Source organism: Parasteatoda tepidariorum, chromosome 9 (genome assembly GCF_982258835.1).
Source record: "Parasteatoda tepidariorum strain Cologne lab strain chromosome 9, Ptep-v5.0, whole genome shotgun sequence".
Taxonomy (NCBI): Eukaryota; Metazoa; Arthropoda; class Arachnida; order Araneae; family Theridiidae; genus Parasteatoda; species Parasteatoda tepidariorum.
In genome coordinates this window covers 98,593,001-98,612,707 of record NC_141763.1, presented here as the reverse complement: position 1 = coordinate 98,612,707, position 19,707 = coordinate 98,593,001, and positions in this window count along the sequence as shown.

Here is a 19,707-nt window from a genome sequence, read left to right as displayed (position 1 = left end):
TTATGCATTTATGAACTGTCATCCAAATAATGTTTTTGTTTTTTCTCGGAGAAGTAAATATTGGCACATGTTATTGTTATTGTTTCTTTTTTCCCTGGGCACAAACAGCTTGCTCTATCAATTTCTAAAAATTTAATCACGATTTTTCTGTTAAATCTTTTTCTGATACAGATTTTAAAGTTTCTTGCTCTTTTTTTTTTTTTTTTTTTTTTTTTTACTTTCTTCAAACAATATAGGGATTTCTTTTAATTTCTGTCTAGCTTGTCTCATACTCAGTTTTTTCTGTTCCCTTCTCTTTTGCATTTGAACATTTGATTGCTTTCTTTTTTTACATTTTGGTTTTGCCATTTTTTTCCTAAAATTTGAAGAGAAAGGAAAATGTTGAACATCACAGAAATTATTTAGAAAAATTGCCAATATTTACTTCTCCGATAAGAAAAAGTCAAACTTAATTGATTTTCTTTAAAAATACAAACAAATTAACACATTTGTTGCATTTTAAAAAATATCAATTAAAAGAAAATAGAAAATAGTTTTTTAATTATTAAAATTGTATTATGGTTATCTAACACATTGTCTCTTCCATTGACTGTGTCTTCTCCGTGGACTTGTTATGTCCACGGAGGAGACAGAAACTAGTTCTGGAATTTTACTGATTTTCAATTTTAAAGTTACAAAAATGGGACAGTTCTTTTTATTAAATATACTATTTTTGCAATCTAAAATTCACCTATCAAAAATAAAATAATTTTCTCTTACCTTCTTTATGATGTCCATGGAGTATACGGTGAGAACTTTGCCAAACCCCAGTTGAACACAACAATCCAAAACTGACACCAAAGAGAGCAAACACAACTGATAGTTAACATTAGAAAATGGAATGGATACCTTTCCCAGCAGCTGTCTTATAGGGATTTCGCATATGTTGCCATTTATTGCATATTTACCGAACTATATTAATTGTCCACGGAGGGAGTTTTCATTTTTGATGGACAAAGTTTACTGGTCATTTATTTTATAAAAATAAATTTAAAAAAAAAATATTAAATAAAAAGTTACCATAAACATTTCACTAGGTAAAACTACAAAAATCATTAAAATAACATTTAAATTGTTTAACAGCCATTAAAAATTATTTTGTGTCGCAGACGTAGGGACGTCCACGGAGGGGATTTTGAAGTTATGCTTATTAAAAAACAAGAATGAAATATTAAATACATTTAGCAGGAATGCATATGATTTGTTAGTTAAGAACTTTGCAAAAAATGATGAAGAAAAATATTAAGAAATCTGCTGTACTTCCTAATATTTATTCCTAAGGGACTTAAAAAATCACCTTTTTGTGAGAATGACCCAAATACTTTTAATATTTTGCATACCTATTTAAAAATTCTACACAAATATATTTTTAACTTTAACACGCGTATTCTTAACATTTTAGATAAGAATTCTTAAACTTCACATTAATATTTTTAAATTTTGCCTAAATATTCCAAAGTTGCATAAATATTCCAAGATTGTGAATTATGTTTTTTTAAACTTTAAAAAAAATATGTACTCCATCCAATTTGTAGATAAAAAAAAAACTTGTCAGTTTTAAATATTAAAACATTAAAAGTCTAAAAATCGAAATTACATTTAAACCTTGAACATACAAAAACACATTTTTATTTCTTTCCTAAAAAATTCGTCTTTCAGCAATTTATATAACTACCTAAGAATTATCGAAACTTTCAACGCAATCTAATATCGATTACATTTTATTTATACTTTTTTTTCCCATTCTAATAATATAAAACTGAAATGCCACACACACACAGCTCTTTGCGAACTTGCAACCACAAAATCATTAATCTGGATTATTAATCACCATTTTGATCGTTTTGAAGTATTGTCCACTTCAAAAACTGCCTCTAATGATTCCTTGACGCAAAGAGAGCTCATTTGTCACTGTGGATCACCCAATCACTGTTTTTTTTTTCTTCCTTTAAGGAGCAAAAAAAAAAAAAAAAAATTTTTTTTATTTTTTTATTTCTCTCTATTCTAAAGACAAACGCTACGTGAGGTTTTTTTTATACCCCTCCAGAGTGTCATTCGATTATTTTTGAAATTTCGACAGTGGATGTTATTGCAGTATACTTCGATAGTGGATGCTACTTCAGAAGCTATAATGGCAAAATAAATAAATTAATTTAAAGTTGACGCTGAAGGCTCGTGTTTCCTAATGTTGAAGTGTGGTGTTATTTCATGCCTTCTATAGAAATTTTGAGTATAATATAATTTATTAATTTTGCATTCTAGAATCTTATTTTATCCGGAAACGAAAGTATAAAACTAAAAATAAAAAAAAAAATTCACCCTTTCTAAAATAAAAGATTTAAAACGGTTCCTTAAAAAAAAGTTTTAAAAAAAATGTTTTTTTATGTCGTATTCTTTCAAATACGACCTCGATTTACTTCTCAAAAAAAAGGAAAAAATTTTTAAGTTTTAAAACTTAAAAGGTTTCAATTAATCGCATTCTATTCAAGCCCGTTTTGCAAATTAAATTATCATCAAAAATTAAAATAGATGATTATTTTAACAGTTTTGTTAAAAAAAAATATGTAAGACAAATAAAAGTGTTAAAATGCTTCAGATTCATTGTAATCGATTTACGAATGAAATTCGTAAAAAAAAAAAATATGAGACTTGAGATTATTTTAAGAATTTCGCCATAAAAATGCGAAGCAAATAAAATAAAACGTTAAAAAGTTACTAGTTTATCGTATTCCATTGAAGATGGTTTAAAAATAAAATATATTACAGAAGATCAAGATTTAACATTAATTTAACAATTTTATTCAAAAGTATAAAATTAACATAAAAAGATAAAAAGCAAAAGATTCATTCCACTGATAATGTTTATTCCACAATTATTTTAGAAATAAAAATTTAAAACTCTAAATAATTATAATAATAAATTCTGTGAAATTCTGAATAATAAATTCTGACAATTAACTAATTTGGGCAAAACTTATTCTGCAAATTTTAGTGCGAAACCTTTGAATAATAAGCCTTGTAACGAAAAATTTATGAACTTGAACTATTTTTACTTTTTGAAGAACAAAAATGCAAAACATATTTTTTAAGCAATTTTTTTCCACTAAGAAATGTTTTTATTAAACTCGTATAAATTGTTTGAATGGTAAAACAATAATGAAATTGGATTTTTTTTTTACAAAAAATTTGATTTTATTTAATTAAACCGAAAACTTCTAAGAGTTATTCAATCTGCAATTTCTGCCTTGAATTTGTAATATGTGTATTTGACCCTGCAATCCGTGACTTAACCATATGCAATTAATGAGAATTATGATATAACCAAGTAACATGAATGAGAACCATAATTCAACCATATATTATCAATAAGAACCCCTATTTAATAATATAATATTAATACGAAGATTGTTACGAGGAAGATAAACTAGGTTAATAGTATATAAGATTATTAATGATGACATCTGAAGGAATCGTTTAGAAAATCTAGTAAAAGAAAATTAATACTATCCTAGAAAAGAATGTAGCGCTATATTTGAAGCTGAAAACACCCTAATTATTCCGTTTCGCTAATTTCGCAATCGTATTTCTTTTAGTTTTCTGAATTGCAATTGTAAACGCACGAGACCAGTTTATTTTTTCTCGATACGGTTTCTGTAATAAATTATTCAACTCAATTTAACTATGCAAATTCGAAGTAATCGAGATTCAGACGGAATGCATGAAGACGTTCTTTTCCTAATTTTATTTATTTATTTTTTATTTTTTTACAGCAGCTGAACATATCCTAGCCCATCTGGCGAAAACTGACCCAAGGTCAGTTTGAACTAGTTAATTTTTTTCACCTGCTATCCAAAGTCACAAATAATTTCGTTCTAAGTTATAATTAAAAAAAAAAGTGGTTATTATTAATGGTTCTTGATAAAAGCGAGTTATATTAATTAGAGAAATTTAAACCAGATAAATATAGTATAATTTTATATTTTTTCTTATTCTTACATAGATTACTTCGTTTAATTTTTTTAAAATTCTATCATTAGGCAGATATTTTTCCGTCAAATCCGTTAAGCTTGTTTAAAAAAACAAGTTTTTTTTTCTTATGTTTATCTAGAAATTATTTAAATTATATCCTTATCTAGAATAAGAGTGAGTTAACTACTTTTAAGGCTACTTACAACGCATGAAAGAACGAATTTCCATGAATAATATAACATTTCGGTAACTGTTAAAAAGTTTGTAACAGTTATTCATGTTTGTTAAGTTAAATTTTTTCAACTTTCAGCCAACATTGCGGAAAAGTTTTGTTATGGGTCATTCTCACAAAAACAGTCATTTTCATGTCCCCAGTATATTTTATGCTTGTTTTACAGCTTACGAAAAAAAAAATTCAGGGAAAGTGTCCTTCGGAATGCAAGCTAACAAAAGAATAAAAATAAAATTATCAATTTTTATTTTTTATTTATTTTAGGTAATTAAAATATACCAATATGTCATTCCCTCACTTGTCCCCACTGCTGATTTAAAAAAAGAAAAAAATTGTTTCTGAAATAAAAATTTTTTTTTACAAATTCGTGTTTTTTATCTCAGAATACTGAAATATAGAATTCAGAAAATCAATTTTATATTTAATTTCTGATAAAAATATTAACACAGCACTATTTTAAACTTTGTCCCCAGTGTTTCGCGTCATTCCCTCACAACAATGTTCTTATCACCCGCAATCTTCTTAGAATAAAAATATTTTAATAAAAACTTCAGAAGTTAACAACTGGCATCATAGAACAAAATTGCAGTATGTTTCCATTTTCAATTTAAAGAAGCTTTGCTGTGGAATAAATTTGAATGAATCAAACCAGGTAAAATTTTTTACATTTGTCATTCCCTCATGTCATTTTTTAGAGTAAAATAAAATACAACTTCATCGAGAAAGTGGATAATTATATGTTGCTTTCTTGTATGAATATAATTGTATGCGATTGACTTCCGAAATTAATTAGGCCTAACTGTTATTTTTAAATTTCATTGAATTCGTCATTTCCTCACTAGTGTATAAAGTGAGGGAATGACGCTGAAGTGAGGGAATGATTCAAGATGAGTATATTATCAAATTTTTTTTTGTTCAATCGTGCCAGCCAATTTTATTTCCCAAACCTGTAAAAACTATTAAATATACAAGACTAAATTATAATAAATATTAGATATACTTAGTATGTTATCATTTTCAAACTTTAGGTAGATGTAACTTAGATAAAAACATGTATTAAAATAAAATATCATTCCCTCACTATTAGTGTCATTCCCTCACTTTTTAAATAGTGAAAATAATTAATTTACTTATTAATTAATTTGAAAAATAAATTAAAAAATTAATAAATTAATTTATTAAATTAATTAATTTATTTATTAAATTAATTAATGAATTATTAATTATTATAAATTAATTATTTATAAATTAATTATTTAAAAAATTAATTAATTTAAATATTAAGTATAATTTATAGGATATATACTTTCTTAATAATGCCATTACATATTTCTATTAATATAAAAAGTTTCAGAGCTTTTTATTCACTTTACTTTTTTGGGATTTTATGAACTGAAAAATGACAGTTTTCGTGAGAATGACCCTTATAATGAAAAGCATTATACTCCGTTGCAAGTTAAGAAAAATTGCAGTAAAGGGTTTAAGTAATCATCCGCTATTGCATATAGTTCCGTTTTATTTCGTTAACAAGTTATACGCTTTCAAAACAATTTTAAAACTTTTAAAAGTTAAATGAGTCAGAAATTTAATTCGCACTATCTTTTTCCTTTTTTAAAAAATGGTTATAGTTTCGAAATCTTTACTGGATTCATAGACTTGGAGACATATTTCGATAAATAAGAAGAGCATTCGTTCTTGAAAAAGAAACACCTATATGACGCTGCAAGAGCATTAGATTTGATTGGATCATTTAAAGTAGCGCCTCTTATGCTGACATGCCTTCAAATCAAATGTGAGATAAGGAATTTTTACTTTTATTTCGCTGTCGATGAAAGTCAGCCGCAAGAAAGGATATTTCTTATTCTTTCATCAGTTTCTTTAAATGCGAAAAGAAAGACGTATATTTGTTAGGATTTCAGATAGAATTTTTATTAATTTTTATCACTCGTTAATTCAATAAGTTCTGTTTTCCTCATTTCATACGATTTAAGAAAGCATGAAGAAGACTGTGTAGCGTTATTTTAATTGTTGGCGATGTTGATATACGTTCTCGTTGGGATCTTGGTATCTATTTAGCGTAGATTTAAAAGCCTTCTCCATAGAGATAATGGGTTTTTCAACTTGCAACAGAGTATACTGCCGTTTAATTGAAGAAAAAAAACAACGCAAGTGCTTCACGATTGATTCCAAGAAAAGTGACTTGACAACTTTTCTCCTTCTATTACTAATGCTAAAAATGCTAAAATAGAAATTTAAAAAACTGATAAAACAATTTTTTTAAACCTTTTTCAATATGTAGCTTGTCTTATAAAGATGCCAAATATATAAAAGTTTCAATTTTAAATTTTTTGCTGCTTGCGTTGATTTTTCAATTGCGCGGCAGTATAGTGATCAATTTTTTTAATGTTTTAAAAGTTATTATCGTTCTCGTAATACAAACTTGAAATACTTTTTTTTTAATATTGTATCACACCAACACTGCACTGTTTGGATTAAAAAAATAAGCAAAATTTAATAATTAAGCACTGTTTTTATTAGTTTTCACTTGGATGTGAATATCTTGCCCGAATTAGAGATTTTTTAAAATGTTTAATTAAGTTTTAAAAATATAATGCATTTTTCCGTCTTAAAGTCCAGAATATTCTTATCATCAAAACAGTATATATGTTATCGTTAAAATGTATAATTCAGTTGTTTCGCAAAATTAATAGGTATTTCATGAAACTAGTGGGCTGCGTCCCCTGCTCGCTAACCCCCGAAAATTGCTACGCAATCTTACATGGTCTGCTTCGCCAACCAAGCTCGCCTCGCTCGCTACTAACCTAGGTACATTGCAAATGCACAAAATTCTAAGAATTCAAAGCAATTATTCAAATCCATATAAAAACTTTTTTTTTAAAAAAATTACATCTTTTCAGTAAATACTAAGTCATTAAAATAAATTTGAATTCAAATAAATGACATGTAATTAACCTTAATGACGTTAAACCTATTAGAAATGTGTTATAGTATAAAATCTTGAGATGAAATTTCTAAAACTGATATCTCTTTAAAAAGGTTAAAATTTTGGCGTGAAAAAAAGCGCTATCGACAAAATACTAAAATAGAGATCTATCGACAAAGACTACTCACTTCTGCCTAGCTTAGTAGTATGAGATTGCGGCAGCTGATACGATGAATTTCAGAAGAGGTCCCGCAGTGAACTGATCGGAAAGACACGGTTCCCGGCAGATCACTGAAGTCAAGCATCACTGGCTACGGTCAGTGTGCGGGTGGGTGACCACTTGGATCAGCCTGCGTAGGGACCGAGGGTGTGCAGTATGGGTCCTCGTTAAACTGTTCTACCGTAAAGTGCTCGACTTCGCGTGCAGGTCGTCGGGCTACCGAAGCGGGGGTGCTATCCCCTCTGCAGAGGATCAAAATTGCGATGGCATGTCTTCGGATCATCCTCAGGGATGGTACCCAGACCGTCGCCAATAGCCCATTGTGCAGCTCTAGTGCGACGTAAATGAACAACAACAACAATTTCAGAAGAGATCACATTTGCTGAGAATGCTCTCTCTGGTTATTTCCGTTTCCGTTTGTAAAAGCGCTATATGTTGAGCCACCTCAGCTAGATTTGGCATGTGACATTTTTAGCAGCAATCATGGGTCGATTTTCTAGCGTTGCCATTCGGGGAGTTGTAATGAGGCTTTTTTTGCCGCCGTGTAAGAGAAATATATATAGATAACTGGAGCTCAATTTAAAATTAACACCCACCAAAATGTGCTTTGGCTTCTGTAATCAACAAAATTCTTTTATTTTCAGAAACTATGATCATTTCATACCTCGAAGTCGTTAATGATCATGGAATGCATTAATATGTTTAACACCTGATAATAATTTCAAAGAAGGACATGTTTAACCTTTTTTTGGGGGTGGGGGGGAATATTTTTTCACATACAAAAAAAATTTAAAACATTAAAAAGAAAACTCTGCTGTTTTAAGGTAGTTTTCTAAAGCTCTATCATTCCGTTAAATTATGGTTTTTCACCAATTGTTTTCTATTTTTAAAATTGTTCAATTTTTCCAATCTTTAGTGAGCTCCTCCTTATATACGGAAGAAGAATTCTGGTAAAATTCCCGTACGGTAAGGTTATGACATATCTGGGGAAAAATCGTAATTCTGGTATTAAAAACCGAAATACGTCACAGTTTTGTAAAAAGAAAAGTGCATGTGATCTAATTCTCAATGTTTAAAATTTCTCCGATATTGCGTTTTCTGGGCTTAAAATTATTGCAAAATTTGAAAATCATTCATTAATTTATGTAATTCTAGGTGGAAAATGTTTTTTTCAATTAAACTTTTTTTTTTAATAATGAAAACAAATCTGTCCTTATACGGTCAAAACACTTCTTTTCCATTTATAGATAGATCTGTCCTTAATTCGTGATAATTCCCGCCCACATAGTAGTTTAAAATTGCTTCGAGTTCCAGACACTTATGAGACTTCTTTATTTTTATATTATTTATTTCTGACATAAGACCTCTTTTTCAAAAAAAAAAAAAAAAAAACATTTTAATTTTAGGAAGTTTATGAAGTTTTATTTAATATATTTATTGTCATATAATGTTTTTGGGCTTTTACAGGAATTGATAAGAAGAATTCTTAATAGAAAACGATAATTAAGTATAAGTACAAAGAATAAAAAAATAAATCTTTTTAAATTAATCTGTTTTTAATTATAACTTGATGTTCTACAATGATATATAATTTAATGTATGATTCAATATTTGAACTACAAAAGATTATTAATCATTTCTATGCAACGCACTTAAAAAAAACATAGTTCTTGCTCTTGACACAACAAAGTATGTACCATTTAGTTTTTTCTAACCCTTCAAAATATATAATAGAATTCAATTCACAAGGAGTTTAATACAAAATAGTAGTTTCGTTAATCCTATATTAGAATGCAAAACGTGTAATCTCCTAGTTATAGAATCCGTAATCACCCATTGTTCATATAAAATTCGACGCCGTACTGTCTCAATGCTACCGTAATCACTTAATATGCGCACTACTCACTACGTAATTAATGTACTTTTTATGATTAAATTACACGAGTCACCCAAAATTTATATGCAACTGTTTTTTCGGAGTGATTTAAACTTTTTATTCAATTTCATCCTATGAAAGTTCAAGAGGCTTTTGCTACAGGCAATAAAAGTGAGGCATTTAATTTCATTATTATTCACAGATTCTAGTGCTTCCGCAAACCGGTTTGATTTATAACTTTTTCTGACAAGTGCGGGTTCTTTTTATCATGTGCGAAATCTGAAAAAACAACATCTGGGAAGGAACATTGATAAAGGTAGCTAAGACCATTTGATAGTTACAAATTCATCTTCAAGACGTGAAAGATGTTTGCCGTTGTTCAAAAGAATCGGGAAAATGTTTGAGGAATATTAAGTTTGGCTTTTATTGCCACATTCTTTATGAACAATATACGTTTTAACAGTCAATGCTACTTTGTTGAAAGTGAAATTTTCTCACGTTTAGAAAAGTTAGACAATGTCCGTAAGATAAATTCGAAACGAAGTGAGCCGTTCTTTAGGTCCTGAAATATTTGTCATAAAGCTATTCAAATTAATTGTTAACAGTTCACTATTAATAAATTATAGAACAAAGTGGAATAGTAAGAAAATTTTTCACAGACTCTGTAGAAAGCGATTATTAGGTTTCCAACTACACTGTTAGAATTTTCATTCGAAAATTACGGTAAAAAATACCGGCGGCAGTCTGGCCTTTCTGATTAACTATAAAGTTAATTGTTCAGAGCTTTTTTTTACCTTTACGGTTTTGAAACCGTTTACAACTGGTACGATTAAAATAAATGTAAATACAAAACTATACGGACGTGTGCAGTTCTTCAGAATTTGAAATATTTACTGTAAATGTATTCAGATTAATTGTGAACAGTTCACTATCAATAAATTATAGACCAAAGTTCAATAGTACGAAAATTTTTCACAGACTCTACAGCAATTATTAGGTTTGTAACTACACGTTATAATTTGTAGTATAATTTCTGAAATTACGGTAAAATAAGCGGCAGCAGTCTGTCTATCCAATAACCAGAAAGTTTATTGTACGGAACTACTTTTTGCCTTTACTGTTTAGAAACCGTTTTCAACTGGCACGATTAAAATAAATGTAAATACAAAACTATGTGGTTTTGTAACCATTTACAACTAGCATAGATTCTAAACCAAGAAAATAATATTTAAATGGACATAGAAGCACTGTGGATTCTACGCCATTTAACCGTGCATGATAAATTTATATTGTAACAGTTCTCGCATTCTTACCGATTAAAGAGTGCAGGACAAAGGAAACTCCTCATGTATTGAAGAAATCGAAGAATTATTGTGGTGTTAAAACTGGGATTCGAACCCCTGTTCACCCAGTCATGAGATTGACCGATTAGTTCTCTCAGCTACAGTATGCATCCAACTGTCTGGAACAAAATAGCTTCAAAAGGTGGCTAGTTGGCAAGGTTGGCTTCCGAGTTGGAGCAGAAAGAATTCTGGTTGTTAAACCGTATTATGTAAAAACAATCAATAACATTTTTTTCTCACTCTTAGCAGTCTGAATATCATCTCTTTATGATTATTTTACTGTTTTGTTAAATATGGTAAAATAGCAATTGAATAAATTGCTGCTTAATCATTTTTACAGAGAAATTACTTACGGTGTAAATAAATTGCGCGCGAAATACTATGGCAGTTTATATATTACGTATTCAGTACGTATCAGCCAATTTTGGCCTATCTCGTCAATCAAAATCAAATCAAATCCGAATTCCATCTCATGTTTACATAAAAACATCCACCCCTCCTTGTTTTTACTTCAATTTTATTCTTCACGGTAGCTATCTAATTTTAGTATCCAAATAAATGATTTAACTTTGCATAAGTAAAATTTATTTTCATATTCATTTTACTAAACTTTGACGGGAGAGAGAAAATATTTTTTTAGGAATCATTTATATTTTCCTCTTTCGGTCAAGTTCTTGACCTCTTATAATCATTGGAAATTTTTTTTTCAAAGGAATTATTATTATTTTTTTTGTCTTTGAAAACAATGCGGAAAAGGGGATTTCACTGTCCGATGTAAACATTACTCATGCCCTTCCTGCCTCCTCAAATAAAATTACCAATTCCTTAACAGTCCTACCCTTTAAAGAAAAATATATATATTCATTTGTAATGGACACATTAATAAAATTACCTATGCTTATTTTGTAATTTCAAAACAATTTATAACAATAGATTTTGTTAAAAATATGTAAGCAAAAAATAAACTTTCGAATGGATAAAAATTAATAATTTTAAGATTGATTAAGGATTAATTTATTTAGTAATTTAAGCTCGTTTAACTCATTTTTACTAGATATTTATTATATGGATTATCTTAAAAAGGTTTTTTTTTCAACTTACATCCATTAAAATATTTTTTTGCTGAAACATTGAAATTCATATTTTGATAAACATATTTTACATTGCGCTTTGCATCGAAGTTAGTTTTCTTAGCACCAAAAGTACTAATTTTGAATTTAATCAATTTTATTTTCAAGAAAAGCTACCAGCAAGTTTTTTTTAAAAAACTAAGTCATTTAGTTGCTATTTTATTTTATTTTATAACCTTCGTTGAACAGCAGTCCCAATTTTGGGTTTACGACTACTAACGTCAAATTACGGTAAAAAAGTACCGGTTCTCAGAGTGTCGGTACTTTTTACCAGAATAGAGTTAAGGAACAAAAATTTTGATGCTCCATAATTACCGCAGAGTAACTGAATGACTCTAATTAAATAAATATTACTGTAAAATTTACTTTAAAGTGTGGATTTTACAGTTAAATGGATTTTGCTGATGATGCACCCAAATTGTTGGTACTTCATGCCGTAATTTGATCCGGAATTTTATACAGTGTGTCATTGAGTGAAAAACTGGGGTTCTATCCTCGGTGTTGCTTTGAAGCCTACATAGCTTCAGATTGATGGGTATTAGCTTATCTGGGAAGAAAAGGCGGCCAGTGAGTATCGCTCATTACCTTGCTACTAAAATGCCGTTGGTCATAAAATAGTGGAGCTTTGACTTCCATGATCTCCTCATGACCAATACGGGCTGCTGTAGAAATGTTTTATCTTTACGCATATAAAAATTTATGAACAAAATACAGTTGTTCAACGAAACTATTAAAACTATAAATTCAAAGTCAAAGAAACTATGATAAACTGCTTCAATTCAAGAATAATTTTTTATTATGAAATTTTTGCATTAAATCATTCTCATTTAATGCAAAAATTTCATATAAAAACGAATGAATGAAAATATAAGAAAATAATTACATTTCTAGTTTATTAAAAAGTGCAGAAAGTTACATTTTATGTTTTTTTTTTTAATCTGAAATATAATAATCCTTGAGAAAAATTAAATCTGTTTTAAGTTCAATTTATATAAATTTATTAAATAGGTAAATACTCGCAATAATACGCGTACTTAATTCACTTAACTTATTTTATGTAACTATTTTAGTAATACTATATAACTAATATATAACTAACATAACCGGTATATAACTTCTAGTATAGCTAGTATCTGCTTTTTCATTTCCAGTTTGGTAAAATCTTATGAAGAAAAGTTAACAATAATAAACGAAAACTTGAAACGCATTTCAAATGCCTCACTTCACTATTCAACAACCAGTTTTAAACACAGTATTCGCGTCCACATAAAAACTACTAAAACAAACAGCTAAACTATTATCTATAACGACTTTTATGAACTTAATAAACGAATCACGAAAAAAAGAAAGAAGAAAAACCAGAATAATATTATTGAAATGTATGCATGATATTTATCTTCAAGAAAATCGAGTGTCTTTTAAAAATGAATTTTCCACCTTGGGAATTGTTGATGTGTGATTGTAGATGTGATGCACGTTCCCTAATCAGGGTCATTCCGCTTTATCAACTCATTTTAAGATGTTCTTAATTGATAAAAATTAGTTAATAAATTAACTGACGTTATGCCAAATGACAGAGCGCGTGCCACGATCACGAAGTTTTAAATTAATGTTCTTATAGTGAGGAAAAAGATAAATACAATTTTTATTCAAAACTGGGAGGAATCTAGACACCTAAAAATTGAATTTATTAACGACGCTCACGTAGTTCTGTTTTAAATATATCTTCATTTCTGCAATTTAAAAATAAACCAATTAAATAAAAAAAAAATTTTTTTTTTGTCAGCAAGGTTTGTGAAAATAGATCACACAAAAAAATAAAGCATAAAATTTCGCAAATCATGCCATCATTTTAAGTGATTCGTCTCCGCATTTTTAACCAGTACACTGTAAGCAATTCTGGATCAAATTACTGTATAAAATCCCAGCACTTTGGATACATCATCGGTAAAATCCATTTTGCCATATAATCCATTTTAACTGTAAAGTATTTTACAGTAAATTTTAGAGTAATTTTTATTTTATTAGAGTGATTTAGTGATTTTACGAGAAATATTAGTGTAAAAATTCGGTATAGTATACTCTTTGTTCCGTAATAGGGTCCAGTAAAAATGAATTTTACGGTAAAAAGTACCAGCACACTGAATGCAGGTATTTTTTACCGTAATTTGATCCGGAATCTTTTACAGTTTACTCTACTATTAATTAGTTAATTATGAAAATTCTAAATTTATTTATGCTCAAGATTTCTTTTTAAAAAACTTTTGTACCTTTTTTTAACAGTTTTATGTAAATTGTCATGAAAGCTAAATTGAAATATATCGTATGAAATATCTCAAAAATATGTTTTAAAATTTCAGTAATATGTTTATCTAAAAAATCTATGTTCATTATTTAAATTTTTTGTTAACTTAAAAATAAAATTAAAATTCAAAACACATACTTCTTATTAGTATTTTTGAAATTTATTTTCTGTTAAATAACCATAAACATACTTTTGAAGAAGTAACGAAAATCTTTATATTTTTCTATTTAAAAAAAATCTTAAACCAAGTATCCTCTTTAAGAAGTTCTGGATTTCAAAATTTTAGTTCCTCTTACCACACAAACCAAAAGGTGATGAGGCTCTGGTAACAATTCCTCCATGGATGAATTCCACGGAACAGTTAAGAGTAGTGGTCGGAAAAACTACATTTTCTTTGTAGTTCTAGAGTTAAGAGCAGTAATAGGAAAAACTACATCTTCTTTTTAGTTCTACAGTTAAGAGTAATGGTCGGAAAAACTGCATTTTTTTTTTGCAGTTAACTACACCTAAATTTTCTTAAATGTAGCGACTAGTCATTACTTCGCTACTCTTAGGAGTCAAACTTAGCTGGAAAACTTAATTTTCACCGATATTGATATATGATTTTGAATAAAAAATTGGCTTGGTAAAACATGAGGGGATATTACGAAGTTTTAATTGATGTGCTTTAGAAAAGTGCTTTAGAATAAAGAACATGAAATAGTTCTTTATTCTAAAGCACATTTTGCGAATTTGTTCTTTTAACTTTCAAACTCTATGCTTTTCTCGACAATGATTTAAGAAATGATAGGAAATTATCAAATATTTGTGATTTGAGTGATCAATGCTTTTTTATATCATGCAAGAAATAAAGTATACTACGAAAAACTAGAAACGGAGCATCCTGAATAACTTTTGATCTAAAGATCGGATCTTCACGTTCTAGTACTCAAATCTTAATGCTTAGAGGGGGTGACGACATATATGCTAATGAATTAATACAAGCGATATTTTAAGTTGCGAAATTAGACACAAAAACGTACTATATAGTTCCTGTGAAATCGAATTTTTAAGAAAATCAGTTATTTAAAATTTGACTTTTCTTGAACAATTTGAATCGTATTTCGCACCGACTTTTCCTAGCATCTTATTAACGCTCGGCCACAGAGGCATTTTTATTGCGTACGTTGACAGGCCCGTGAAGAATTTGCACCAATAAGATTCGAAAATTGTTTTTGGGTTTAAGCTTTATTTCTTTATTTAACTAACGTTAAAAGCATTTTCCAGAAATCGCTACTAACTACTTTTTTTGCATCGCATAACTCACTACTCTACTTCTTTCAAGAAGTAGAGCACAACACTACAAACTACGGAAAAAAGTAGCGACTACAATAGTTTCGCTACTTGTAGCGAGGCACTTCCGACCACTGGTTAAGAGTAACTCTACTCAAACCGAGATTGCTTTTATCCCATGAGTATATTTGATCTTCCGTGGACACGACATCACCACCACTCCTGAAAATTAAATTTAACCGAATGCATCGTTTTTATGCCATACTCTAAAGTATCATGATAAAATTACTAAGTTTTAAATTTACCAAATTTTATCACAAATGAAAAAGCTGTATTTTATTTTTAACTTTTCAAAAATTATAGCCATCACCTTTCGGTAAAAATCACCGAGCATTATGATGTTCCCATACAACAAGAAATACTGTGAATTTTACCATATTCTGGAAGTTTTGACCACACTTTTTTTCTCAGTGTTTTATGTGAAGAGAGTTTGAGAAAATTAACAATAAAATATAGTTTTATAATATGCGATAAAATTTGGAAAATGTTGTTAAATTTGGTAACTTTAGCGTGATACCCTAGCGCATGGCATAAAAATCATTTATTCGATTTAAACTTAATTTTCAGTTTCAGATTTTCACAAAGTGTGTAGTAACAACAGTTATAATTTTGAAAACCAGAATTTCTGCTAAACCGTTACCACACGAACGGAAACCGTTACCCTATTTGAAAAGATTATATATAATTTATTTTGCTCTTATTACTGAAATTATTTTTTTAATTAGAAATGTTTTTACCATACAGTGCGGTAATATTAGAATTTTTTTTTTCTTCGCGAAAGCAAAAGCTGCATCAATGAACAAAAAGTAAAAAGAAAAATGTATTGGGGCTTCCTTAATTCAACGATTTATTTTCTTCTACTAATATTTATTTCATTTGTTTCTTCACTATAGAAAGAAATAAGTTACACGTTAAGTCAGAAAACCTTATTTCACTCTCCAAGTTTCGTGTGACATATAATTCGTGAATAATTCATATCCTAATCATGCGATTTCCTCTTAACTTTTTATATAAATTGCACCATAAGACACAACCTGATAAATGACGTGATAAAAATAGTGTAAAACATGCATTGCGACAGTTTAGATAAAGAGAAGATTAGTTGTTGAGATTAAGATATCATACAGTACATATAATTATACGTTTTAAAGCTTAAACATACCGCATGTGTCGGTGATCAATTCAATCGAAAATTTTGAGAATTATTGATCGCTATGGAGGGCTGAGTAACGCCTTATTTAGCTGATAAAATATCTTAAATGTCATTTTATGGACATTTTGTACGCTGTGAAAGATTAAAAAATTTTTTCAATACTGTATCTGCGAGTAAGTCTTTTAATTTATGAGGTTTCATTAAAACGTTTGCCTCACCTGTTGTGGTTGCTATGACTACAGTTAAAATTGCCTCCGTCAACCGAAATAATTAATGTGCTGGGCCTCCATAAAGGTGACCGTCTTTATCAATCTAGTTAAATAGCTTTTAATTTCTCTTCCATGAAGTCTACGTTCAGGTTACAATTGCGCAAAAGAATCGATCGATCGAATTTTTTTTTTAAATGCCAAATGTTTGAAGTCAAAGAAATATTAGCCAACGAACGTTCTGTTTTTTTCTTCTTTTTTTTTAATTTTTTTTCTTCATACGTATGTCTGAGCTTTTTCTCATTTCCCAATCATCCCTACAAATGACATTAACTATTTTACATGCTAGTGGTTCCTATGGTAATTTTTCGTCATTTTATTCTTCAATTGTCTTAGTCTTCTTTTTTTTCTTTCATTTTTGAATTATTCCGATTTTTATTTAAAAAAAAAAAGAGTTTTATTTCATTTTTTATGTATATTCTGTCGTCAATCTATATATTTGCATTTCATGGAATGTTAAGTAGTTGTATAGAACACCTTAAAACAGGCGGCAAACTACGACATTATGAATATTCTACACTTTGACTAAGTATTCTGTAGCATGATTAATAACCTACAAGCATCCTACACAATGACTAACAAAATAGTATACAATAGTAATAAGATTACATACCATGCCTAAAAACATCAGACATTTCATACAATGAATAAGCATTCTATAAAAGGTTTTTTGTGTATATGTCACAGTCAATGTATGAAATTGCGCAAAGACTAAGTACTCTGTAGAATGACTAATAACCTAAAAGCATCCAATACAAAGATATAATAATATACTAATATTTCTAACATTCCTTAAAAGCATTTCTTGAAATGAATAAACACTCTATAAAATAATTTACAAACTGATTTCTATGTATGTGTTACCGTCAATGTATAAAATTTGCATTTTATAGAATGTTAAGTAATTGTATAGAACACCTTAAAACGAACGGCAAACTATGAAACGATAAATATTTTATTCATTGACTAAGTTATTTTTATTTTTTTATTTCCAATGAGCTGCACAATCAGTCTTCCCAATGAGCAGACCTAGTGCGTTCTCCAGAAGTGGTATTCACTCCTTCAGGACCACCACAATGGGTGAGATACCGTTGGCCATGTTAATTTGGACGTTTAGTTTCTGCCACACTAGATGGCAGCACCGAAACTCTGGATGCTAAAATGCACTAGGAATTTAATTTTGCCGGAAATGCCAAGAGCCAATAAGGCACTCCAGGGATCTTTTACATGCCGCATAATCATACGACATGGCCGCTGAGGATTTTCTGCATCACGAAAATCAGGTGTCTGGGCCGGGGATCGAACCCGCAGACTTGGACTTAGAAGTAATTGTATAAGTTCAAGCCTGCGGCTTCCAAGTCGCTTAGAAGGCATATATATATATATATATATATATATATATATATATATATATATATATATATATATATATATATATATATATATATATATATATATATATATATATATATATATATATATATATATATATATATATATATATATATATATATATATATATATATATATATATATATATATATATATATATATATATATATATATATATATATATATATATATATATATATATATATTAGAAGGCATTAGGTCGCATATATATATATATATAAGTACTAATATTCCATACTATGCTTCAAAACACCAAGTATTTCATACAATGAATAAGCATTCCATAAAAGGAATTTTATGTACATGTTACTATGAATATATGAAATTGCACAAAGACTAAGTAATCTGTGGAATGACTAATAATGACTAGGCAAAATATATAATAATACTAATATTTCATACTTTTGCCTAAAAAGCATCAGAGATTCTTATACAATTAATAAGCATTCTATAAAATAATTAAGTATATGTTACCATCAATGTATAAAATTACACATTGATTGAGTATTCTGCAGAATCACTAATAAGCTACAGCCATCCTATACAATAAGACGAAATAAATAATAGAACTAATATTTCATACACTTTGTCTAAAAAGTACGAGACATTTCATACTATGAATATGCATTCTTTAGAATAAATTTTATGTACATGTCATTATCGATGTGTACAATTTTGCATTCTATAAAATGTTAAGTATTTACATAGAACGCCTTAAAACAAGTGGCAATTATGATAAATATTTTACACATTGACCAAGTATTCTGTAGAATGAATTATAATCTTCAAGCATCCTGTACAATGACTAGACAAAGTGCAAATATTTCATACCCTGCCTAAAAACGCCAATTGTTCCATGCAATGAATAAACATTTTATAGAATGTTGGCAATTTCTACATTGACGATAACATGTAGTTCTTCTATCCGTGTCACGCGCATGCGGATTCGTTTGACTTAAAACGTTCTCTATCCAGGCAAGTTTCAACCATAACATCATAATAACTTTGCTGTAAAATTACTCAAAATCACCAAGGATCCGTTTCAGTGTAACCATAACAACGCTTAATCAAGTTTAAGAAAGAAATCCGATTCAACTGAAACTTTAAGTTAAGGTCTCTGCAAATTTTTGAGATAACTCTAGAATAGTGACGTGTTTCAAGTATAGAATAGTGACTTGTTGTAAAAAAATAGTGACTTGTTCACTGTTTCTTTATTCTTATGTTAAACATTTTGTTACCTACCACAGCAACATTACATTGATACATTTGTAAGTCATTATTTATCAGTATCCAAAAGTATATGTTACACTTTGTTCTACCTAGACTAAAGTGAAGAACAACGTGAATAAAGTATAAATCAAGTACAGAAATGGACATCAAGTACAGAAATGGACATCAAGTACAGAAATGGACATCAAGTACAGAAATGGACATACTATAGATTCGATTCTCTAAACAAGAAACTTTCTCTGTGTCTCAACACCG